The sequence below is a fragment of the Chelonia mydas genome, chromosome 9 (genome assembly GCF_015237465.2).
Source record: "Chelonia mydas isolate rCheMyd1 chromosome 9, rCheMyd1.pri.v2, whole genome shotgun sequence".
Taxonomy (NCBI): Eukaryota; Metazoa; Chordata; order Testudines; family Cheloniidae; genus Chelonia; species Chelonia mydas.
The window spans coordinates 99,999,497-100,024,512 of NC_057855.1; the positions used below are offsets into that span (position 1 = coordinate 99,999,497).

The 25,016-nt window shown below is 45.9% G+C and overlaps 1 protein-coding gene across 4 annotated transcripts in view; it reads right to left on the reverse strand.

The window, feature by feature from the left end:
• HTR2C (5-hydroxytryptamine receptor 2C) overlaps positions 1–18,663 on the reverse strand; it is a 435,377-nt gene extending 416,714 nt beyond the window's left edge. For all 4 annotated transcript variants that reach the window (XM_037908975.2, XM_043522556.1, XM_043522552.1 and 1 more), the window contains exon 1: positions 17,849–18,663. The gene's annotated coding sequence lies outside the window, so the exon portion shown is untranslated. The remainder of the gene's footprint in view (positions 1–17,848) is intronic.
• Between the last annotated feature and the right edge of the window lie 6,353 nt (positions 18,664–25,016).

The following is a 25,016-nucleotide window of genomic DNA, read 5'->3' on the forward strand; positions in this document are numbered from 1 at the left end:
GCTTCCTCGCTGATGTCTCCGGGGCTGGAAGGATGGATCCAAAGGAACCATGAGAGGGCTGGAGGCATGAGGGATGCTCCCGGCACAGAGGCAGTGGAGTTCCCATTGGGAAGAGTGGGATTGCTATGATGGTACGACAGGAGAGGGCTGCGCCGGCGAGCTGGGGTGTGGGACGCCATGTGCCAGGGAGGGGTACGGGACACCAGGGCTCTGCTGGGTAGTCGGGGCAGGGTGAGGGACACTGGGGTTGTGCTAGGGTGCAGTGAGGGGGCCAGAGCTGCACCAGAGAGCCGGGACGGGTGCAGGATGCCGGGGCTGCACCGGAGAGCTGGGAGTGTGGTGAGGGGGGCCGAGGCATGGTGCAGGGTACCGGGGCTGGGCTGGAGATCCTGGGCACGGTGTGGGACACCAGGATTGTACATTGCATACGCTGTAAGGACTATGCTGGGGGAGTTTCTGGACATTAGTGTTGGCACTTGTTTTATTGTGGATTCATATGCATGGGACTCTTGTAATACATGAACCCCCAAAGAGCTACACTTACCCTTTGGGGGACTCTAAAGGAGGAAAATTACGGCAGGCATGCCCACTGTGCTCCAGGAGGGCGCTCCAGGGGGGCCCCCCCTATGACAATCCCTCAGGTGATTCTTGCTCTTGCCTCCAAAGCTGAGATTTTAATTGACTTTCTTCTCATTATAAGCACTAACCAAACCCTGTCACACAAAGACTAAATCAGGAAATAAATCATTTCAGCAAAGACACATGTGAGGTCAGACTATGGCTCCCAGTTTCCCTTCCAAACTGCATTTGGGCATTTTAGAGCAGGCAATCAGAAGAGGGCATGTTTATCATCATTGTTTGTGTTACTGTGTCACCTAGGAGCCCTCGTCATGAACCATGGCTCCAATGCACAAAGCACTGTACAGACACAGAACGTGGAGCTGGTCCGTCAAAGCTGGCGTCTCTAGACAGTATTCTGAATGCAGGGCAAAGCAGGGTGGTGCTAGTCTGTGGAGCATTTTCACTTGGTTTGTGGTAGAAAGGATTCTCCTCTCTCTTCAGGCCTCGCAGCTCTCCAGCCGCAGACTTGAGATAAGTTTGTGTACTAAGGATAACGTGGTCGTGGTAGCCTTCTCTCTCCCTCTTGCCTTTGGCAGTACATTCAGAACACTTTTGGTCTCGTAAGAGTACCATTTGCTGCAATAACCTGCAGAGACATCCGCTCCAGACTGCTGACGACACCTTCCGAACACCCAAAGGAGAAACTTTCTCTAGTGAACCCTTCTCAGATTTTACATGGAGCCCAGGGCATGCTGGGACAGGACTCGGGGAGTGTATTCAGAGCTGTGTGAATATTCATATATTGCAGATATGTTCAATACAACTCCTTCTTATGCACCTCTCCACAAAAGCACAGTGTTTTGATTTAAGGAGCCATCCAGCAACCTAGGATGCATTCCTCACCTCAATCCGACCCATTCTTTTAGTCCAAGAAATAACAGTTGTTTTGAGGCATTCTCCTCTGATATTCCTAGGTAGATAATGAACAAACTAGCAGCAACATAAAAGTCACACGGTTGGTAGTTGGTAAACACACAGACAAACTTTCTTTGTCGCCTGCCCTTGGCTGCGACAACGATCCTCAAAGAAGTCTCCATCCAGTGGGAAGTTTGACTTTGTAGCTACTGTGGCAAACTGCAGAGACTGCATTGAAATGATGAGTTTCATTTTGTTCCAAAACTCAATCCTGAAAAACACGGCAACAATGGGAACTGGCCCAACAACTGTGTTCTTTAGAGGCTATGACTTGAACCACAGAACCTATAACTATACAGCATTGATAACCGCCCTTTCTGAAAGCCAGAGAACTGGTAATAACTAATTACGTGATCCCCAGAGTCCACTGAAAACTTGAAATATTTTCAGAATGAGATCGGCCTTCATTGCCATGGCTTGTGTATTGCACTATGGCAGTGGCTTATATAAAAGGAAAGAATGACGGAATTATGATACTATTCATCTCTGGTAATCATTTGTTTCTTCCAGCTTTTCCAGAGGCAGTGTCTGCATTCCTAGCAACAAACATGGCCTCTTGTGCAGGAAATGGGACCCCTTCTGTGCTATTGGAAAACGCGAGACTACACTTTTTTATTCTACTTTAGCTATAAAACCGAAATAACTTTCCTCGACTAGCCTCCTCGATCCCAGACAGTGATAGAACAGTGTTAAAGCTTCCCCTCCATGCCATCCATCTCCACAGGGATCAACAGCTACTGCAACACCCCAGCATTTTCAAACCATTAGGGATTTCACTGTCTGATTGATATTTTCCCTCTTCTTTCCTCAGCCAGCCAGCAATGAAAAGGAAAAGCCTGGGAGAAGCACTTAGTGACAGAGAATATTCTGCTGATCTCCAGATACAAACCCTTTTCTCCAGAAGTCTCAAAACGAAAAACAAACCCAAACTCCCCTTTTCAAGTGAGCGATAGAATACTGTGATCATTTGGCTCACCTCAAGCTGTTCTTGACTTTTGCAAGATTGTAAGAGAACACTGTCAGTCCACTTTCAAACTGTACCAAGTATTGTTTTAGCCGTGATGATGCAGTTGACAGGTTATGCCTTAGCTCAGATCAAGAGAGTCTGTCAAGCTGTCTGAGAATGCTGAGACCTCCGCGGAAGAACATTATGTGAACAGTAAGAAAGGGTTCACTCTGTCATTGGCATTAGATTCTGTTCTTTTGTTCAGTCGTAGCCAGAAATGATGACCTGCAGATCACTAGAATTGCATGATTAGCTCAGCTTGCTAAGTCTGAACATGACACTCATTGGATAGCAATCAAAAACTGCATTAGAATGCCTCACACAAGAACGATACGTGTTTGTTTTCCCCAGGGGCTCTTTGTGTAAAGTTAGTCACCGTACTTCTCATAGCTCACCTCCCGGAGCAGAAGTTGATTTGGAATGACAGGACTTGCTCATCAACCACAGGTAACTGAAATCCATGTACACTCAACATCTCTTCAAGAGATGGGCACGAATCTCAGCGTGACATCCCCTTTTTTTTTACCTACCATCCTGAAGACATTCAAGAGGATTCATATTCTCGTGATATTGACCAACACGACTCTCATTCAGACACGCAACTGAACACACACACGCTCACTGTGCTAAAACATGATGAATAAGACATACTTGAAAATGTAAAGGAAATGTTCTTCAGCACAATTAACTCAGGTGCGAGACACCTCTTTCTTAGCATGATGCCCCAGCATCCTGCACATTACAGACCCTCCCAGGTTCTTTAAAAATTGATTACAACTGGCTAGGTGACGCCACCCAATAATTACAAACAGCACTTTGTCTCCATTAATGAAATGCAAAGTTTCCTGATATAATGTAAAACCAGTGACCCCGACAATGTGAAAACTCCTATAAATGTTTGATGATTATTTTTCATAATTAAAACATTCACTCATTTAAAACCTTTTCAGCCCAAGGTTCTAAGCACCCTCAACAAGCCCGGGAAGGGTGGAGGTGCTATGTGCCAGAGTAGGAAATCAGCACCGGGCAGAATGGATAGTCCTGAAACATTCCGGTTCGTTTTGAAAAAGGATCCAGAATGTTTGGTACCAATTAAAAACAATAAAAGGAACACGTGTCCAAACATCATACCACTGGGCTGGAACTCAGGTGGGAATAGCCTTTCAACCCGTGATGCACACACTCCTTAACAGGTTCTGTTGTGTCTCAGAGACCCACTCACAGAGGGGAAGATGGTAGAGTGATTTGTACTACAGACCATGTCGACAGCAGTCAGTGCTTGCAGCCTCTCCATTATGGGCCAAACAGTGTCACAACATGTTGCTCATCAACAAGCCAACTCCTTTGCCAAGACAACAATACAAACCTTTTACTTTTCCTCAGGAAAAACAGTCTTTATCATTAACCAATTCTGCTGACAGCACTGGAGACCCACATATGCAGACGGAGCCTAGCCCTTCATCAGCAGAATAGGCAAATGCTGCCTCCTTGAGGACTGCACAAGTGCCGATTCACCAGACAGGGCAATAACTGCTCTTCCCCCTGCTCTCCAGAACGGCACGTCACTGCGGCAGCTGGGAAGGCAACACAGCACCGGCCCTGCTGCAGCAGAGAGAGCGAGATGAAAGAAAGGAAAGAAATCTTCCCCTTCTCCCCCGAAAGACTTGGACAAATTTAAATCAGCCGCCTGAGGTGAGACAACCTTCTCACGCAGACTCAGGCACCAGCTAAATCAATACAAATTGAAGACATAAAAAGAGAACGATCATAAAAACTACAGCCAGCAGCCGCCAGGGAAAAACAGCTTAAATCTCCAGTTAATGGGGTCTGTTATTTTCAGGATTCAACACAGACTAAAACACTTCACCTTGTCTTGGAAAAGTATTGATTCTTGGGTTGAAAAAGGGACCTCACCCAATATTCCCACTGCCAGATGTTTTCAGTCAAAGGAGCAATCGTGTTTCATTACAATTCTATGCTCTAATCAACATCACAACAGTTAACATTTTGAAAAATATACACTCAGGCTCTTATTGGGCATGTGCAGGGACACATTAGCTTTTAGCATTTCCTGGTTTTCTGATGGTTGAGCTCTGGTTTTGGAAGTCCCACGCTGAGGAAGGGCATGAGAAGCAGAAGGGTCTAAATTAGCTGTTCCCACTCAAGAAAGAGATCTTGGAGTCGTTGTGGATAGTTCTCTGAAAACATCCACTCAGTGTGCAGTGGCAGTCAAAAAAGTGAACAGAACGTTGGGCATCATTAAGAAAGGGATAAATAATAAGACAGAAAATATCACATTGCCTCTCTATAAATCCATGGTATGCCCACAGCTTGAATACTACGTGTAGATGTGGTGCAGATCTCAAAAAAGATAGACTGGAATTGGAAAAGGTTCAGAAAAGGGCAACAAAAATTATTCAGCGTATGGAACAGCTTCCATATGAGGAGAGATTAATAATACTGGGAGTTTTCAACTTAGAAAAGAGACGACTAAGGGGGGATATGATTGAGGCCTATAAAATCATGACTGGTGTGGAGAAAGCAAATAAGGAAGTGTTATTTACTCCTTCTCATAATACAAGAGATAGGAGGTCACCCAATTAAATTAATAGGCAGCAGGTTTAAAACAAACAAAAGGAAATATTTCTTCACACAACGCACAGTCAACCTGTGGAACTCCTTGCCAGAGGATGTTGTGAAGGCCAAGACTATAACAGGGTTCAAAAAAGAATTAGATAAGTTCATGGAGGATAGGTCCATCAATGGCTATTAGCCAGGATGGGTAGGGATGGTGTCCCTAGCCTCTGTTTGCCAGAAGGTGGGAATGGGCAACAGGGAATGGATCACCTGATGATTACCTGTTCTGTTCATTCCTTCTGGGACACACTGTCAGAAGACAGGATACTGGGCTAGATGGACCTTTGGTCTGACCCAGTACGGCCGTTCTTATGTAAGGCGCTGTTCCGTCACAGCAACCTTAATTCTCTCTTAACCAAGGTTTGTTATATATGATAGAAGGTTAGAATCCCAGCAAGTCCCCATCTGATATGATTTCCTCACACAACAGTAATTACCCTCAACACCACCAGACAGAGGCACTAAAACCCCACATGAAATGTGCGGATATTAAACCTGGAAGGGAAACTATTTGCCTACCTTTTACTTTTTAACATTTCAACTTTCTGTCCCATTCTCGTGGCTGTTCTCTGAACCCTCTCCAATTTATCACCATTTTTCTTTCATTGCAAACACCAGAACTGGATGCAGGATTCTAGTAGCAGTTGCACAAGTGCCAAATACAGAGGAAATAAACCTCTCCACACCCACTCACAAGTCCACTGTTTATGCATCCAAGGATCCGTTAGTCCTTTTGGCCACAGTGGCATACTGGGAGCTCATGTTCATTACACACCATGAGAAACAAGTCTCTTTCAGAGTACCTGCTTCCCAGGATACAGTCCCCATCCTGTAGGTATGGCCTGCATTCTTTGTTCCTAGATGTGTAACTTTACATTTGACTGTATTAAAACTCATATGTTTTCTTGCACCTGTTTTACCGAGTGATCCAGATCACGCTCTATCAGCGACATGTCCTCTTCTTTATTGGCCACTCCCCCAATTTACTAAACTTTAGTAGCTGCTGCTTAACGTCCTGAGTTACTTATTTTGCAATGGAAACTGTTTCATCATTATATGATATGACGACATTGTGCGTATTTCTCAAATACAGAACTGAATTATTTATTGAGCACTTTTGCCTTTTCTGAATTATTATTGATCAGCCTACCATTTCAGTCTAGTAATGCACCAATATCATGGGTAGGATTCTTTTTATTAGTAATATACTTTTTAAAAAATCCTTCTTTTCGTTCTTAACTCTGCTGCCCACAGATTTCTCCCTGCATCCATTGGCATCCCTTATCAATTTTCTACAATTCCTAGCTTTTGATTTATATTAATTACTACCAACTTCCCCTTTCTTCTATTTGCTATATATTGGGAGGGGTTTTTTAATAGCTGTCTTCACTTCTCCTCTAATCCAGGTTGGTTCTGTAACCAAGATGAAGTACATACCCCCAGGGAAAAATCCTGCACTAGCTAAAATGGCATAGACTCCATAAAGCCTGATTCAAATCAGTGGAAAGAGCCCTACTAACTTCAGTGGGCTCTGAATAATGTCTGATCATGCTCCCATTGTAGCGAACAGAACAAACCCAATAGAGAAGAATTGAGCCCCACTATGTTTTGTTATCTTCAATTTCTATTACTTTATTGGCATTAGTGTTGACGTATTTACCATTATCCTTTTCTGTTTTATTCTTGAGATAAAAGTTTCAAGGATTTCTCCAAAACTTTTCCTGATATAAAAATAAAAAGAACAAATCAAAACAAAAACCTCTCTATCATGAAGATAGATGAGGTTGCATAAAAATACTCAATTAAAAATTCTTCCCCTCCGATGTTTTATCAGCAAATCTGACCATCACCAGGGAATAAATCTCACTGCCTTAAGTGTGGTTGACTTTTTAAATTCAGGCTTAATTGGGGGTGTGCTGGAAAGAGAGACCCAAATGGAAAAGAGATGATAAGTATGGAGTTAGAGGGTCAAAGTCAGCAACATTACTTCCCTAATTAAGCTGTTTGGGCCTTGGATTTACCCAGCAGCCTGCACCTATTTGGTCTATTCCCCTGATGAAAGACAGCCCTGCTGACTGCAACAGTTTTAATTTAGTCTTTGGATTAATTTTAAATCCATTTTTATACTTTCATCCCCCAGGATTTTGTCACACAGATTGCAGCGGCCCTCACTGACCTGGGATCTCCTCTTTTAATTTAATTGATTTGTTCTTAGTCTTCACATTTGAGAGAATAAAATAAACCAAATCAGAACCATGAAGATGTGCAGGGAACAAACCTGAACAGCTACCTCTTCCTGTAGCTCTGTGACTTCCTGTAGCTCTGTGCTTTCCCCCTCTGTTGTAATCCATCATGTGACATGCTGCGTCCGAGCCTAGGGCACAATCCTGCACACATTTACTTGTGTTGTGTCCCAGTGACCTGACTTGGACTCTGTGGAAGTAACAGCAGAGCAGTGGCTGAATGTTTGCAGAATGCATTCCCAAGATTGTAAACTGATCAGAATACGGACTTGTCTAAAGTGCCGATCACATTACGCTATATGGGCCAGATTTCCCAAGGTATTTAGGCACCTAAACATGCAGATAGGTACCTAGTGGGATTGTCAAATGCACCTAAGTAGATTAGATGCCTAACTTCCATTGAAATCAATGAGAGCGAGGTGCCTCATTGAGTGCCACCGGGCACCTATCTGCATCTTTAGGCATCTAAATATTTGGAAAAGTTTGGCCCTATGGGGCTGACAATAAAGACAATTCAATGGACTTCAGTGGCCTTGGGACCAGTCCTCATATAAATAAACCGAAGTTATAATTCCACCTTTACTGTGTATCTTTCTCTTCTGCTTTAGAGACTGAAATTGCAGCCTGCTTTTACCAAGGATGGCAGAGCAGGATGAATTTATACTCTCTGGGCTGGTTCTATTTATATGCTGTTTGGATTTGACTCATTATTACCCAAGGATACATACATATTAGCGCAATTGTGTTACAATGAATATATACAAAGGCTAGAGTGCATTAACCCCCAGTTTCATGGGTTACTGATTATTACAAAAATAGTCTCCCGCTTAGCTTAAGAAATTGCAAAATAAGAGGAAAAATTGCCCTGCTGTTGTGATGTAGTTTTCTACTTGTGGTTGAGGCAGCTAGCAGTACGAGGACTTTTGACTGTCAGCACTGAGAAACACGGCTTCCAGAGTGCATGGGATCTGTAGGACCAGGATTTCGTCACACAGATCGCAGCAGCCCTCACTGACCTGGGATCTCCCTTTTTTAATTTCATGTGAGCCTGGAACACGTCCTCTCTCGCCCTGGTCATGGGCAAATACACTAGAAGAATGACTCATAGGGAAGTCTGATGCTGGTCTCAGTCAGGCGCCAGGACAGCACAGCACCAGGTGCTCTTCCATCAATACCGGGAAATCCATTAGGAAGATTCATGCACTCAAGACACAGCAGTACAGAGGAGGGTAAGAGCTGCCCTTGGCGAGGCCTGGGATGGGGGGTGAGCCCACAGGATTCCCATTGCCAGGCTCAGGCAGCAAGGGAAAACCCCGCACATGGCTCTTCCCCTCCATGCTGTGGCAGTGGAGGCTTGAGGGCTCATTTGGGAAAGATAATGTGGCTCCTGCAGTGTTTGAACAGAGCTGGGGCTGCCCCGCAAGTGACCCTAGAACTCATTGACAAGCAAGCCCAGGTTGCAGCAGAGAAGCAGAGAAAACCACCCATCCTCCCCTGTGAGGCAAGGACCGGATGGCAATGGAGATAGGGGATCCAGGAGAGCAAAAGCTGCCATCAGGCTGAGCGTAAGGGACTGCTCTCCCTGAAGTGCGAGGGATCCTGTCCACCGGAACTGACGGAGCCGGAGCCGGAGCTGTTTGTGCCACAGTCGGGCGAGGCAGAGGCAGGTCCATCAGTGGCTGAGGCTCTCAATGGTTGCCTCTTGGTGATGCTATCGGTTCCCAGAGTTTAGGTTTAGTTGTTACCTGAGGCACCATTGCCACCGGAACATGGTCTGGTACCGACGGTGCCCTGGATCTGTGGGCTTTCTTGTCATGACCCCAAGACTTAGGATGTTTTAATTCCCATGGGCTGAGCAGAAAGACTTTCACGACTTAGGCAGGGTTGATCCATCTTCTTTGAAGTGGACTTAGAGGAGCGTTTGCTCTCATGTTGATGACAAAGCTCCCTGCCCTCTCGACAAGACTCCAGTGTGGGATCTGTGGGAGTACAGTCCCATGTCCCTAAGTCAGACCTCACAGCAGGAGACATGCTCCTTTCCGAGTGAGGCCCATGTGTACCGGCGGTCCCTTGGCCTGGGTCCAACTGTGGCCTCATGACCTTCTCCATTAGGTGCCTCTTAAGGCAAAGTTCCTGCCCCACATGGGTACGATTGGGAAACAAGTGGCACCTTCCCCCAGGCAGTACAGGCTAGGCTGATGGTCGTTGCTGACAGAGGAGGAGCATGGGCAAGAAGCACAGATTTTGAAGCCTGGAGTCCTGGGCATAGTCCAGTACCCGGAACAGGGTACCTGGGGGTGGAGGTGGCCGTGTGGGGAGAAAAAGGAAGACCAAGCTCCGGACACTGGAGGTTTTGACCTTAGCCAAAGAACTGGAGAGGGGTTGGGCTGTTTCACCCTTATTTCTCCTCATATGGAGGCACAGACAGAGCGAAGGTGCAGACCAGTGGACTGCTTGCAAGAATTCTCCGACGCCGAGCATTGGCTGTGCATGCATAGCCACAGTGGAATACACATGGGGATCAGCCCTCCATGAAGAAGGATGCTTCAGGTGCTGGATCTCATGACAGGCTGCGTGGAAGGGGAGGGAGTTGTGTGTGAGCCTGCATGATAGATAGGAAGAGGGATCGATGTGTTATACACACACACAGTGCTTACCATTGAAGACTCTGCTGTTGAAAGCAGGACTGGAAGAAAGCCAACGTCATACCAATCCCGACAAAGGACAAGCAGGATGACCTAGGTAATTATAGTCCAGGGAGCTTTACATTAATCCCAGGCAAAATTGTGGAACAGCTGACTGAGGACTCAGTCAAGGAATTAAAGGGTGATAAAATAATTAACTATCAGCCTGCATGATTTTATGGAAATGAGTCACCATCAGATGATCCTGACATGATTCTTCAAAACCATTACACGACTGGTTGACAAAGACAGCTGTGTTCACACAGTGCACCTCTCTTACAACTGCACAACGTACAGATTAAAAATTAGCACTAGGCACAATCACTATGGTGCCCATCAAATGGTTCAGGAACTAACTGATAGACAGTACAAGGTAATTGTTCATGAGGAATCATCACTGGATGGGGTTCACGGGGATGAGTTCTCAGCCCAACGCTATTGGTCAAGGTGGTAATATAGGCAAGGATAGGTTCATTGATACAGAATGATCGGAACCACTTGGTAAGCTAAGCACAATCCAACAACATGCATTTAACCAAGCCAAATGCAAGGTCATGTATCTGGGAACAGCGAATGCAGGCCATACTTACAGCATGGGGCAACCATATCCTGGAAAGCCGTGACTTTGAAAAGGACTATGTGGTCATTGCAGATAAGCAGCCGAACATGAGCACCCACAGCGCTGCTGTCGCTAAGACAGCAAACGCTATCCTTGGACATACAAACGGATGAAATATTGCACGAGAACAGTGAAGCGATATAACTTCAGTATACGGCATTAGTGAGACCATTACTGGGGATACTGATTTCAGTTTTGATGTCCACACTTCAAAAAGGAAGTTGAAAAACCAGAGAGGGCCCACAAAAGCACTGCAAGAATGATTCAAGGTCTGGAAGCCAGAAGCTGGGAATGAGCCACAGGGAGTGGATCACTTGATGATTATCTGTTCTGTTCATTCCCTCTGGGGCACCTGGCACTGGCCACTGTTGATAGGATACTGGGCTAGATGGACCTTTGGTCTGACCCAGTATGGCCGTTCTTATGTTTTTATGGAAAATATGTCTTACTGTGAGATAAAAAATAAAAGGAGCTCAGTCTATTTAGTTACACAAAGAGATACTTGATTACAGTCTATAAGTAAAAAGAAAAGGAGTACTTGTGGCACCTTAGAGATTAACGAATTTATTTGAGCATGAGCTTTCGTGAGTGAGCTGTAGCTCACGAAAGCTCATGCTCAAATAAATGGGTTAGTCTCTAAGGTGCCACAAGTCCTCCTTTTCTTTTTGCGAATACAGACTAACACGGCTGTTACTCTGAAACCTGTCTATAAGTACTTCATCTGGAGGTTTCTGAGAGCAGAGAGCACTTTAATCTAGCAGACAAAGGCAGAACAAGAGCCAACAACTGAAGGCTGAAGCTAGACAAATGCAAATTGAAAAATAAATCCTTTTTTTTAAACTGCGTGGAAAATTAAACCCTGAAACAACTTCCTTAGGGAGGGAGTAGAGTCACAGTCGTTTGGAGTCTTTACATCAAGATTGGATGTTTTCCTAAGAGATGTGCAAGAATCACATGGGTGAAGTTCTCAGACCATGGTAGGCAGGAGGTCAGACTAGATGATCATAACCGTCCCGTCCATCTTTAAAATCTCTGAATAACGTCATCACAATATTTATTGTACTCCTGACACTTATCCAGATATATGGATTCACTTTAGCGTTTACATTTGAACCCACTCTTAGAAAAGTCTGGAAGGTTATGGATAAAAAATAACAAAGGCAGATCATTACGGGCAGAGTCCTCTTTGGTACAGATGTTCCTGTGTGTGTTCCAGGACTCGACTGTGCTTTTACTGCCATACTGGGTACCATAAAAACCAACAAATTAAAGCTTCTTCCAAACAGGATTCATACTGAAACAGAATTGGAACTACAGAGCTGCAGTTTATGAATGAGACCTCCACTGGTCCCATTAGAATTAACAAAACTATGGTACCTTGGATAACAGTTGCATGTTAACTGTTGGCAAATGATGACTTTTAAGGACAACTGCTGTATATTAATTATCCAAATAACTCTAACTTCTAACTCAGCATTTTATGTAACTTTTTGTAACTCTTTAGCAACCGGTAACTATTATAAAGTCATGAAGATAAATGCCTGTTTAGAACTTATGGCACGTTAACAAAATTCTGTGCTATTCCTGCTGCAGAAAGACAAAGAGGGACATCACTGGCCAAATGCTGAAGCCCTCCCATGTGCAAAAATAACGAAATAATCTCTGAATTCAATGAGAACTTTGAGTGAAGACTGCCAGCAGAGTCCCTAGTAGGTGGAATGGTAAAGGAGATAGCTTGTTACATGAAACACAGATTTTATTACTGTATCTTCCTTTAGAAAATTTGCGTTTTCCACATGAGCAAGTAGATACAGAACAAAAAGCAGGATGAGACTGGGAGATCTGTGAATGCCACTAAAGCAAATATTGTATGTATTCAACTTCATCTCCATGCTGGCAGGGGGTACCTACCTCCATTTCAGCATAAAAGAATTGGAAGCCAGGAAAATTTTACTAACTTTCGACAAAGAATGTTCATATTTATGATGTTTATTCATGTAATTGTGTACAATAGTTACGACAATACCAGGATCCGAAATTGGAAGCATGCCTGCCGTTTGATGGTAGGGTGGGAACAGGCATCGCAGACTGCAATGCTATATTTTATGCTATCAATTAACGATGTCATTCAAGATCTGACAGAGTGTGTAACTCGAAGGGCCTGATCCTGCAAGATGCTGAGTCCCCTGAATTCCCAGTCCCACCCAGGAAGCACTCAGCTTGTTGCAGGGTCATGGCCTAATGAACAGCCTTAGCTGCAAAGCACCTTCTGCCCTTCAATACCATGTAATTAGATCTACAATCAAAAGGGCCGTACTTGCAGATGTCACTGCCATGGAACAGGCAGTCAGGTTTTCAGGACAGCACTGATGGAGGTGGGACACCAGCTGAGGCTTCAGCCACCTAAGAGCTGTAACAAATTGGCCCGCAGGAACTGGGTTCCCCCATCCTGTAACACCTGTGATATTCCCCGAGAGAGTCAAGCGCTAATGGAATGTTCATTTGATACCAGGCTAGACAAGGAAGTGAAATGCCCGTTACGCAGCCTGAAATCTCAGACCGTAGCCCTCAAGTGGAAACATTTTAGAAGATAAAATAAACTACATTCTAAATCCATTCCGTTCACACTGCATGAATAACAAATAAATGGCGATGTCAATGCACAACAGCTTCTCTCTGCTACATTTCCCCTTTACCCTCTGTGCAGAAACTGTAGATTTGAGAGAATATTTGCAAAGAGAAGATTGTACTTAATGGACATGAAAGACAATGTCATTTGTCTAGTGTGTGTTGACCTGGGGACAGAACATGGGACCCAACAGCTGAGAACCACATCATTTCTATTCATCCTTCATTAAGCAACAGTAAACCAATTACAATCCATGTCATCTGAAGAAAGGTAGCCTGATATGTGGACTTATGCCGCTGCAACTTTACAGCAAAGCTACGGGTCCATGACCAGTTAATGACTCCCAGTTATACAGCTGGCATCAGCTGTGTGTTTGGAATGATAGTTCAAAATAATCGGACTTTGGGAAAGCACAGCATTTAATTAAAATTGGTAATAAAACTGGCAGCACGCAGGGGGAAAGGAACATGACACAGTATTTGCTGCTGAAAGAGGAGACATATCTGTTGGGATCGATTGATTGTTTTCTTTAAGCTAAGAATTACTAACAAAGCAGGGTAATAACCTTCTGGAAGAAGAAATGACAGACAGCAGCTGCCATCGTATCTTGGAGGTTAAGAGCCACCTGATGATGCTCTTGTGCCTCCCAATGGTTTGGTTTTGCTGCGGTGTAAGTAGAGTGTCTCTAAGGCAGGAGCTTTTCGATATATTTTCCATCTGACTAAATCCTACCACTTCATTTTGACTTTTATTGCTTTTCAACCTGATGAGAGCCCTATAACGAGTCATCATTACAGTAATCTTTAAGCAGCTTTCTTCCTATTTGCCGCTATATATATATATATTAAGTGGAAATTGCTCTTTGAATTCACCTCTAACGTCAGATTCCATTTTTTGTATAACAAGAATGGTATCTCCAATCATCCTCTGAATGCAGTAAAATGAGAACACCTTGCATAATATACACAAATCCCCTATCACTAAGAGGAGTCTGACTCTATCTCCTAGTGTGTGCGCATTTTACAAACTGCACAAAGCCGGGTATATTTCAATTGCACTATTACACTCATTCAAAGACCTCTCACCTATCACCAGAAAGGTATATTTTATCTTTGGTTCAGCAGCTTCTGGACAACAGACCTCTGGGTCACCTGTGGCTGATGTAGCAGAAGCATTCAAATCAGAATTCAGCTGCCTTTGAAACACTACAATCACATAATTATTATCTTCTGCTTATTTCACCATGGGAACTAGGGGAATATTCCATAGCAATTTTTTGACAGATTAAATTAATCTTTTGGCATTTGTTAATTATCTGTTTAACAGATCGTGATTTAGTCATTATTCAATAAATGATTTGCCAAGTGATTTCTGCAGATAATTCTTGGTCTATAGACCACTCATGAGAAGTTTGGTGCAAGAACTTGGCATTCAAAAAGCAACCTCTTTTAGATATGATGGCTCTAGATCATGCAGCTAGTTTCTGTTCCCTGATTGGATGAGCATAGCACATAGAATCAGGATTGCAGTGCAAATATCCACACTGGAAAATTCATTGCTTGTGAGAATTCTCCAACATGTGCTTAAAAACTGGCTGTTTTGACAAACATTCTCAGCAGTAAATACTGGCATAGAGTAACACAGAAGAGCTGCCAGTTGAACCAAATTTGTTTAGAATTTCAAACGAATGTTTGTGAGGAACATTTTGCAGAATTCAGCCAGCACTAATTGCCATTCTGTCTACATGTAATAAGCAGTAAATGTGACGACTACCATATAATCTTTCCAGTGTTGTCTGCATCCAATTACAATGGTAATTTGATTATTTAATGCTCATGATGTTTTAGAGACCGGTCTAGCTTCTGGTCTCATTTACACCTGTTTTACATTCCTGTAACTCTGGTATGTATAGTGCCATCAGTATAGTTACTCCTGACTTACACCAGCATCAATGAGAGGAGAATCAGGCCCTATGTCATCATAGAATCATAGAATATCAGGGTTGGAAGGGACCTCAGGAGTCATCTAGTCCAACCCCCTGCTCAAAGCAGGACCAATCCCAACTAAATCATCCCAGCCAGGGATTTGTCAAGCCTGACTTTAAAAATATCTAAGGAAGGAGATTCCACCACCTCCCTAGGTAACACATTCCAGTGTTTCACCATCCTCCTAGTGAAAATTTTTTTCCTAATATCCAACCTAAACCTCCCCCACTGTAACTTGAGACCATTACTCCTCGTTCTGTCATCTGCTACCATTGAGAACAGTCTAGATCCATCCTCTTTGGAACCCCCTTTCAGGTAGTGGAAAGCAGCTATCAAATCCCCCCTCATTCTTCTCTTCAGCAGACTAAACAATCCCAGTTCCCTCAGCCTCTCCTCATAAATCATGTGCCCCAGCCCCCTAATAATGTTTGTTGCCCTCTGCTGGACGTTTTCCAGTTTTTCCACATCCTTCTTGTAGTGTGGGGCCCAAAACTGGACACAGTACTCCAGATGAGGCCTCACCAATGTCGAATAGAGGGGAACGATCACATCCCTCGATCTGCTCGCTATGCCCCTACTTATACATCCCAAAATGCCATTGGCCTTCTTGGCAACAAGGGCACACTATTGACTCATATCCAGCTTCTCATCCACTGTAACTCCTAGGTCCTTTTCTGCAGAATGTCAGATAACTACATGCTGGCTATGGGACAAATCCCATCCCAAGCACGTTGTTTGAGTAACTGGGCATCTTCTCTCCTAAGCCACAAACCAGCAGAGTTGCTGCTTCATAGCCATCACTGCAGCATTGCTCACAGCCTCTGCATCACTCCTCTAGTGGCTGACAGGTTCACACAGCAGCCGATCTACCTGTCCGACTCCTGATCCTCCACTCCAGACCCTAAAACTCCCCTCACCCTGTGCTACAAAGAGCAGAGAGACCTTACAGAGCAGAGTTCTGGGGTGCATGCCCTCTGTGTGAGCTCCCTACATCTTCTTCCACTCCCACACAAAAGAACCATATTACTTCCCTACGTTTGCTGGGGCAGAATTGCTCCTACAGTCACTAACGAGCTCTTCCTAGCCCTCCCAAGCAGGTACACAAGTACTTACTCGAGCACTGCGCACTGATGCTGGGGAAGTTCAGGAAGGAAGACGCGATCTGACCAAACTGTTTAAAGCAAGAAGTCATTCCTGTCTGGAAGCCTAACTACACAAAAGCACATAAAAAGATTGCTGTGAAGGTCAGACTTCTGCTCGTGTTCCTTAAGGGCGCTGTTATGAAAAACACTTACTCTGCCACATTAAACATGCTGAAAATATTACTCACCAATGACACTGTTGCTTTTGCTTATCATAAGATAACTGCAGTGCCAGCAACCTGCAGAATTCTCCCTGTGTGCTTGGAGTACATAATCGTACACTGCCTACTTCCGTTTCCAATCCATGCTTAAAACCCAGATATTGCGTCCTGTACATGCATGACCAATTTTCCTCGGCAGGGTCTGTGTCTGCGTGTTCTCAGGCTAATTAACATGGGCACATGGGTCAGTCATAGGAACTAGCCTCCCCGCACTATCAGATCCTAAAGCCCAGCTTTTCTGGGGGAGAACTTGCTTGAAAACTCAGCCAGAAGGCTTCCCATTCAGCTGCATCCTTGAAGACTAAACCCCTCACTTGTGCCTCTGGGCAAACCTGAAGTGCGTCAGCAGCTGGTGAGAAAGGAGGAATGGCATCAGTTGTCACTGACTTCATTAGACACTTTCCAAGACAGCATCTTTCTAAAAAGTCTCTCTCAGGAAATGTGATGAAAGTGGCAGCTTCTCTCTCTGGGGTGTTAATGCAACAAAAATTCAGCCACAGGTTCTGGGTGGGAGAGCAGTTAGCAGCGGTGAACAGACAGCTGACAACAAAAGCCCCTGTGCCCAGCAGCCCCGTCTAAAAGAGGTTTATCTTCTTCTGAGAGAAGAAACTGACACCTGGGAGCCAAGAATGCCCTGAGCCCCAATGAAGCACTAGTAGCCAAGCCACCCTTTAAAAAAATCTCATTTTACACCACAAAAACAACACTGCTCCTGCCTCTGTGCTTCTCTCTCCACCAGTCCCCTTCATCCTTGCCACGGCCTGGGACAGCAAAGCAAAGGGCCCTGCACATGCCCCATGCCCTGCTCCTAGTCCCCAGGCACGACCTTGCCCTTTTACAGCTCTCCCTGCCCCCTCCCAAAGGTCACCCCAGGAAGGAAGAACAGCCCAAAGGTTCAGTGCAGAAACCCCAGCAAGTTTACTCTCGTTTTGTGCAACCACTTTGCTTGCAACTCAGGTGGGCTGTTCGGTGTGCTGGCTCTCTCCCCCCACCCACACTGCCAGCCCTCCCTTCCCAGGTTTAGACGGCAACCCCAAACCCTTCTCTCTCCTCTCCCACATCTATGGAGGTGCGTTAACCTGTGCGGGGGGACGCTGCCTGCACTGAGCAAAGATCACTGCCCCTTATCCTGGGAATGGCACCTACCTTCTCAGAAGCTGGAGCGGGCAGGTGACTGGAATCCCCTCAGACAGCGAGCCCAGCTGGCACGGCCAGGGCTCTGCTGCCATGCACAGGGCTTCGGACACACCAAGCGAGCATCTTCGGCAAGCAGAGCTGCTTTTCACACACACCAAACTGCAGCCGCAGCCGAGGAGACTGCTGCACATGCACCTCTGCAGACGAATTCTCACTCACACCCTTGGGGTAGGGACAGAGTCTCTTAACCCTTGGGAGGCCTGTGCCCTGGCAGCTGCCGCTCTCCCCCTTTGGCACTGAGCAGCAAGTGGCACTAGACTCCTCTTGGGCGGGATGGAGGAGCCTGAGTGGAGAAGCATCAGGCGTTATCCACAAAGTAGCACAAGCCTCAAGTTAATCGCAGCCACTTCTCGCCTGGCCAGGCAGGCAGCCCCGCACCACGGGCAGCGCTGTCTCCTCGGGGCAGGATACGCGGGAACCAGGGAGCAATCGACGAGAGGCTGGGAATAGCGGTGCTCACGGATCCCGCCAGTGCCCCCTGCATGCAGTGGGGCGGGGGTGCCCTGCCTGGCGTGTCACCCCCACATGTCAGCGCCCGGGCAGCGGGCAGAGTCAGACATGAGACTGGACGAGTCTTTCCTTGGATCACTGGAGCTTCAACTGACTGGACTCCGGCTCCTTGCACAAATGCTTCTCCTCTAGCTGGCTCGCCACCGAGCTCCCCATCCTGTCCTCATGCCCCCGCCGAAAGCATCCTCGTCCCCTCCAGCCGGTCTGCCTGCCAGCTAGCACAACGCATTCAAACCCAGCCAGGCGCAGGAGCGGCTCCCTCTCTCAGCCTGCGAATGTGACTGAAAAGCATGGCTGAGAAAAATGTTACAATTAACAGGGGGGAGGGGGCTCCGACGGCTCAGCTGCTATTCTTAAAGGCACATTGCCCACGTGTCCCCGTCAGGGAGCAGACTGCAGGGGGGCACTCCGAGGGGCGCTTTTTATTTGCGGAGGGAGACGGGCGGCATGCTGACCAGGAACCCAGAGGAGACAGCAGGAAGCACCAGGGATGAGGAGGGAGATGAGGCAGGCCTCCTGACATTTGAGCAAGAGGGACTTGAGCACTAAGGATGCCAGCCTGGCCTCCGTTTGCCTGGGCTGGTTCTCCAGAGATGAAGGGGATGCTCCCAGCGGCTGGCAGCATCCCTGCCGGTGTGTCTGCTCCAGAGAGACAGTCGCGCATCTGCCCTCACTCAGCACCCCTGAAAGGTCATAGAATCACAGACTATCAGGGTTGGAAGGGACCTCAGGAGGTCATCTAGTCCAACCCCCTGCTCAAAGCAGGACCAACCCCAACTAAATCATCCCAGCCAAGGCTTTGTCAAGCCTGACCTTAAAAACCTCTAAGGAAGGAGATTCCTCCACCTCCCTAGGTAACCCATTCCAGTGCTTCACCACCCTCCTAGTGAAAAAGTTTTCCTAATATCCAACCTAAACCTCCCCCACGGCAACGCGAAACCATTACTCCTTGTTCTGTCATCTGGTACTACTGAGAACAGTCTAGAGCCATCCTCTTTGGAACCCCCTTTCAGGGAGTTGAAAGCAGCTATCAAATCCCCCCTCATTCTTCTCTTCTGCAGACTAAACCATCCCAGTTCCCTCAGCCTCTCCTCATAAATCATTTGCTCCAGCCTCCTAATCATTTTTGTTGCCCCTGCTGGACTCTTTCCAATTTTTCCACATCTTTCCTGTAGTGTGGGGGCCCAAAACTGGACACAATACTCCAGATGAGGCCTCACCAATGTCAAATAGAGGGGAACGATCACGTCCCTCGATCTGCTGGCAATGCCCCTACTTATACAGCCCAAAATGCCATTGGCCTTCTTGGCAACAAGGGCACACTGTTGACTCATGTCCAGCTTCTCGTCCACTGTAACCCCTAGGTCCTTTTCTGCAAAACTGCTGCCGAGCCATTCGGTCCCTAGTCTGTAGCAGTGCATGGGATTCTTCCGTCCTAAGTGCAGGACTCTGCACTTGTCCTTGTTGAACCTCATCAGATTTCTTTTGGCCCAATCCTCTAATTTGTCTAGGTCTTTCTGTATCCTATCCCTACCCTCTTGCTGAGGGTGCAATCCACACCATCCTCCAGATCATTAATGAAGATATTGAACAAAACTGGCCCCGAGACCAACCCTTGGGGCACTCCACTTGATACCGGCCGCCAACTAGCAAGGTGCCATTGATCACTATCCATTGAGTCCGATGATCTAGCCAGCTTTCTATCCACGTTACAGTCCATTCATCCAGCCCATACTTCTTTAACTTGCTGGCAAGAATACTGTGGGAGACCATATCAAAAGCTTTCCTAAAGTCAAGGAATAACACATCCACTGCTTTCCCCTCATCCACAGAGCCAGTTATCTCATCATAGAAGGCAATTAGGTTTGTCAGGCATGACTTGCCCTTGGTGAATCCACGCTGACAGTTCCTGATCACTTTCCTCTCCTCTAAGTGCTTCAGAATTGATTCCTTGAGGACCTGCTCCATGATTTTTCCAGGGACTGAGGTGAGGCTGACTGGCCCATAGTTCCACGGATCCTCCTCCTTCCCTTTTTTAAAGATGGGTCCTTGGAGCAGAGCGGCTAGGAGACCGCCAGGCTTCTCGACAGCTCCCCCTCCCAGCTACTCAGGGCCTCGGCCTGCTCCCTGCCCCCTTCCTGCAGCTCTCCCTGCTGGGTCCCTTCCAGTGGGAGAGGAGGTGGCAGGTGAGAGCATCTTTAGAGCCTTCGATGAAGGTGTTTTGTAAGTGCTGAGCATGGTCCTGGCTACAGAGTGGAGATGGGGCCAGGACAGCGGGACCCGGGAGCCCCTAGGTGTCAACTGGCAGAGGGCACAGGGGGCACATACAGTTTTACAGGGATTCCTTTGGTCGGACAGATGCATAGTAACTCACTAAAGGGTGGCATGTGAAGTCTCTGCCCACTGGTCGTCATGATAGCTGGAAAATGTGCATACGGCTCAGGGGTACGGAGTGAGATGTCTACGGAAGAGAGGTAAACAGGAAGAGACGTGTCTCGGTCAGGTGCCTTTCAAGGAGGAAGTAACAGACGAGGCTGTCTCTGGCTGGTCACGTGTGTACAGACGCGTACAGGAGGTGACGTGTCTCGGACAGGAAGTAACAGACGAAGCTGTCTCTGGCTGGTCACATGTGTACAGACATGAGATCTCTTTTCTTCCCTACCCCAGGGGAGTTGCGCTCAGCAGGGACACTTTAGCATGGTTCCAGCTCACAAAATGCCACAGGGAACTGCTACCTTAAGAGATGGTAGCTACATGTTTGGTTTAGCATGTTGCTGGAGAAAGGTCTAAAAGAAGGACCCAGATCTTTAGCATTAAAATCGACCCCACCTAAGTGTTACCAACAAATTCAAACAAGTATCACAACCATTCTGAAAAATATCCATTGCATGGATTTTAGAGTTTGGGACCTATTAAAAAGTGTACTTAATTAATTGAAACCGCTCCCCACAAATAGACAGACACTGCTTTGTTGCTTCAGGTCAGAAAAGCAAGTAGAGGAAGGGAGAGCAATGAAATTGCTCAAAATTGTCTTAAAATTATAAATTAAGCACTGGAGTATATTAAAGAGAAGCCTCTTTGATACCAAACCTACCAAATATATTTAAGTAATAACCAAATTGCTGATAGAGGCACTTCAAACTTTGTACTTTGGAAGCTTTCTCTTTGCACGTCAAAGACCACATTCGTTCCATCTAGAATAGTTGAGGCTTTCTGAAGTATAATGCTTTATGAACTAATCTGATTAGCATGGAAATACAGCAAAGCGATTCTAGCAGCTCCCTGCAGCACATTAAAAGGGAACATCCTACTGCAAACAGACATCATTATCTTTTGAAAAGTAAGACATGATTTGTCAATCAAAATTAAATTCCAGCCCAGACTCTTCCTGCTAAATTCCTAAGACCATACGTGGATTTCTATTATTCCACTGGAGGCAACAGAGTGACTGGGGTGTAGCAAGACCAGAATCCACATCTCCGGGGCAAATTCTGCCTTCAGCTATGAGATTTGTCAGCAGGAATTATGCGCATGCATCCAAGGATGGAATTTGGCCATAATCAGCTGCAGAGAGTATGCCAGCTCTTTGATTCAGGGTAATAAGAAATGTCTTTACAATTCCAGTAAAGTGAATAACCTGCCTTAAACACAGTCTTATTATAGAAAACTGAAGCATTAAAAAGTCTATAAATAAAGCAGGAGCTGCCATTCTCCCATAACTTCTACTAAATTTTATGTTCCACCAAGAATTATATAGCCCACAGAGACCACAGACTGCTGCACTGAAAAGAGCACAAACAACTCTTCTCAAAGGCTTTACTGTTCTAAAAACTGTAACAATCAAATACAGGTACAGCTAAAGCAGCAAATCCACCCATACAATGGCTTTAAAAAAGCTGTCCTGAGCAGGTGTGAGCCTTGACCCAACAGACCATAACAACTCTGAAAGTATCTGATCTGGTGAGGTCTGTAGTGCAAATTCTGCACCTCCCTGATCCAAAACGTCATTCAGGTTGGAGATGCCAATCCAGAAAGACCCACCGAACAGCAGCAGCATTAGAAAGGAGTTAGCCCAGCATTTCCACTGCAGGAGCTTTCGGGCAGGGAATGCCCTGACCGTGCTTGGAGCAGTTAAGAAACAACGAACAGCAGCCAATTAAATGGTCACTTTAAAACAGAAAATGAGGACTAGGAACAGACAAAGGCCCAACCCCACTAGCCCAACCCTACTCACAAGGGTACTGGGGGGCCACACCAGGGTCGGTAGCTCAAAAAACATTTTTCAAAACTAGCCGCAACTTTACTGCTGCTACAGACTCCCCCGCCTCACTTCAGCTCATTCACGATGGTCCATATTCGGTTACACTTTACAAAGAGTTTATAAAAGGTTAATAAATGTTCAACAGTTTAATGAAGGGCTAATCCATTGTCAGAGTTGGACTTCACTAGGTTGCTTATGACCATGGCTTACAACTATCTGTAACCTGTTATTCTTGTCTGTAACCTGCTTATGTATCTACTCTATATTACTAACCCTGTTTTCAGAAGTACTTACAAGGGTATCTTAACAGGTAGTGACCAAATATTTACAGTTTTTGTGCTGAGAACTGGCTTCAGTGCAATCAGTTTCACACACAAGTTCTACATGGTACAACACGTGTTCAGAGCCACCGGGCACCCTGCCCGCAATGGGCATGGGACACTGCTGCCGGGGCCAATGGCATATGCACATGTGGTTATAAGGGTGAAATTTTCAGAAGAACCTAACTGACTTAGGACCCTCATTGAAAGTCCCTGGAACTGAGGTGTCTAAGTCACTTAGATGTATTTGAAAACGTTCCCTTATATGGGGAACTGATATATGGCCCTAAGGTTTGTATCACTCTATTCGATAGCGCCCTACAGAACTGTAAGGGTAAATGTAACCCACACAGCTTCTGGGTGTGGTGTTCTGTCCCATCTAGTGGCACTGAGACCATTTAGAGAGTGTTAAATGAGTCTTCTCTACAGCCTTAACTAAGAGCCAATTGGCTTTTAGCTCATGCGGTAGACACTCGTGCACTAAGCTCCAGAGGTCCCAGGTTCGATCCTGCCCACCAACAACCGGGGTCTGTCAGCATTACATAAATCTCCTCTGCCCTCCCTGGCCAAAGGAAAATAACATGCCAACGCTGGCCAGACCTTGGCAGCAGAGCCTCTGGAAAGAGAGCAGCTCCAGATATATGCTCAGAAACAACAAGAGACAGGTGCAGCGCTGCACTCCTCACAGACCCAAATTCACAATGGGATTTTGGGGTGCTCAAAACCCGAACAGAGGGGCTCTCAGCCTGCTTTCATATTGCCAAAAACAGGAGACGGATCCCAGCGAGGCAGGGAAGGATGGATCCAGTCTGAGAGCTGGAGAGCCAGTGCCCCACAGCTGTAGAATTTAAAGAAAAGAAATGATCCCATCATACTCCCAGCAAACGTAAAGGCGACAATGAACATTCCTATAGAGGCAATTAAGAGTGTGCGGCAGCAAGCCCGGGCGTGAACATCAGCATAGCGGGGCTGGCTGGCGCAGAGCTCCCTTACATGGCCGAAACTCCAGGGCACGCCAAAAACGTGTCCCTCCAACCCTGACTGCCAGGGCTACAGCACCTCCATGGCAGTCCTACCAGGGCCCATCTGTAGTTGTTACGTAGGCAAACTCACAGCAATCTGCATGGGAGTTCATGTAAGGAAGGACCACGACCGGGCCGGTGCTAGGATATTAGTCAATAAATATCGTTTCAAAGACCTGATTGAGAAAACCAGAAACGTCCTTTTTACCTGACCTTTTTGGAGGCAGATCTAATTGCTTCTGTGTCTTCAATCATCTTGGCCCTTTATCAACATTTCAGGTTGTGTTTGGAACTGAGGAGTTCACTGTGGCAGTGATATTGAAATGGGAGTATTTGTATTGTGAGGCGGGCTTGCAGAATTCATGGAGTAGGTGGGCACAAAGTCAAAGGAGGGTGTCCACCCAACCTGGGGATTAGAAATTCCCTTCAGCAGTTTTCAGCAGAGCTTTCCAGTATAACCAGCAGGGAGGCTCCCTTTAGATTTGCTGATATTACTCAATTTGTTTGAAATAAAAAGGGGCATGTTTAATGGCAAAACATTAAAATAAAATACGAACTTTAGAAAAAAATCAGGGAAAAGTCACACACACACTGAACTAAAGCTGTGCAGAGAAAGGTCTTTTTTCCCCCAGCAGATTTTGGTATTTCAAAGTTTCATTTCATTCTGATTAGGAACGCCTCGTGTTAAAGGAGGATATTGATATAATAGGCACCACAGAAACCTGATGGAGTTAGGACAATCAATGGGACACAATCATTCCAGGGTACAAAATATATCGGAAGGACAGAACAGGTCATGCCGGGGGGGGGGGGGGGGAGGAGGGAGTGGCATTATATGTGAAAGAAAATGTAGAATCAAATGAAATAAAAATCTTAAATGAATCCACATGTTCCATAGAATCTCTATGGATAGTAATTCCAGGCTCTAAGAAGAATATAACAGTAGTGATCTATTAAGAGCCACCGTGGCTTAACAACCGTGTAAAAGACGCAGTGAGAGATAA